A 2,162-nucleotide genomic window follows, 5' to 3' on the forward strand; every position below is an offset into this window, starting at 1 on the left:
ACAAGTTTTACAACTTCCATATAATGATGGTGGCTTAAACCTACCGTAACCTTAACATTTACTTTCTGGCTGCCCAATTTACCCAGATTAGGCAGTGGTTCTCTAGCTCATCTAGCGCATGGTCAAGACTGGAATCTTATGACATTCTTCCATATGAACTGAGATACCTGCCTTATATTGGTTTACAACAGGTTCAAAAAATCACAAATAATCCTATTATTATTAACAGTTTACTAATATGGAAGAACTCCCATAAACGTATGGGTCACAAGGAACACCTTTCGCCCTATACTCCTATCTGGAGAAACCCCAATTTTACATCTTGTTTTAATGATGACACCTTCAAGTCTTGGTACGACAAGGGGATAAGGGAAATAACACATCTTTACGACAGTGGTACATTTGTTTCTTTCCTTCAGTTAAAGTCAAAATATAATTTATCTTCCACACATTTATTTCGATTTTTTCAAATCCGCCATATGATACAGACAACTCAAGGCACTCTTGAAGAACCCAAGCCCTCCAAAATAGAAGGCCTTATCAATAAGGAGGTTCAAAGTTCTAAATGTATTTCTCAAGTTTATTTATCTCTGCTTGAATGCTTGTCTACAAGTACAGATGCTACGAGGTGTAAATGGGAAAAGGATTTAGACATGGATATAAGTAAAGAGGACTGGTCTTTCTTTTGTCTTAAAGTTCATAAATGTTCTTACAATAAGAGGCACAAACTCCTTCTTTTTAACATTTTGAATAGAACTTATTATACACCTGCAAAACTTTATAAAATGAATAATGAAATGTCCTTTTTGTGCTGGCGCTGCAAAAAACAAAAAGGGGACTTTTACCATATGTTTTGGTCATGTAATTTGTTGTTAACATTTTGGAACTTTGTAATTGACACGATAGCATTATGTTTAAATATTCACATTGCAAAATCATCTCGCTTGTATCTTTTAGGCACAATCAATATGGATCCTTGGAATGAATTTCTAAAAATATATATTGATCTTGCTTTGATTGCTGCAAAGAAGTGTAATTGCAATCCATTGGAAATCCGATTACTCTCCTACAATATCACATTGGTTAAATGAAATCTCTAGCTACATTCCATTAGATAAAATATACTATAATATAAGACATAAGAGTCAGGACTTTGTAAAAATATGGCAACCACATATAGATTTTATGGCAAGAAGGGCAGCTTCAGGTACTATTGTTTGATGGACAGTGTTTCTTGTAGGGATGCACGGTGATGTGAATTGCTGTTAATATCATAGCGCATCCCTAATGAATGTATTATTGTGTGTGTGTGTGTGTGTGTGTGTGTATGTAGGCATGTGTGTTTTGTCTTATTATTATTATATTTTTGTTGTGTTGTCGTTGGGCGTTGCCGCACAATGGTGGGTGGGTGGGGGGGGGGGGGTGGATACAAGGGGGCGGGGAAACAAGAAAAAATGTGTTCAATTATATTGTAAAAATGTTTGAATCTTTGAAAAAAAATAAAAAGCAGAAAAAAAAAGCAGAGGCGGCCCCAGGTCATCCAGGAGTTCCAGAGCCCCGCTCCTGACGGCCCCCACGATCATGCTGCTGTCACTCAAAGCTGGCGGGGTGGGACTCAACCTGACAGCCGCCTCCCGTGTTTTCCTCATGGATCCAGCGTGGAACCCTGCAGCAGAGGACCAGTGTGTGGATCGCTGTCACCGCCTGGGCCAGAAGAGAGACGTCTTCATCACCAAGTTCATCGTGAAGGACTCTGTGGAGGAGAACATGGTGAAGATTCAGAGGCAGAAGCAGGATCTGGTGGACAAGGCTTTCGGCTCCAAGAACCCCACCGACAAGAAGGCGTCACACATTAATGAAATAATAGCCCTCATGGAGCTGTAGACGTCCCTACGTATGGGAACCTTGTTAAGAAATTCCCATTTTGAAGTTTAGTTTTGATACTGTTTGTTGTGGAATGTTCTCTCAGCACATATATGTCCATCGTTACATTCCAACTCACCACACTGCCCTTGGTTAACAAGTCTCATGATACATTTACATTTTGGGGCATTTAACAGATGCCTTTATCCAAAGCGACTTTTCTTTTTTGGGATTGATGTGTGGTTTCATGTATGTGGGAATAAATGTTTTAAGTGACAAAACAAAAAAACAAAAACAAA

The sequence above is a fragment of the Nansenia antarctica genome (genome assembly GCF_963989245.1).
Source record: "Nansenia antarctica genome assembly, contig: SCAFFOLD_361, whole genome shotgun sequence".
Taxonomy (NCBI): Eukaryota; Metazoa; Chordata; class Actinopteri; order Argentiniformes; family Microstomatidae; genus Nansenia; species Nansenia antarctica.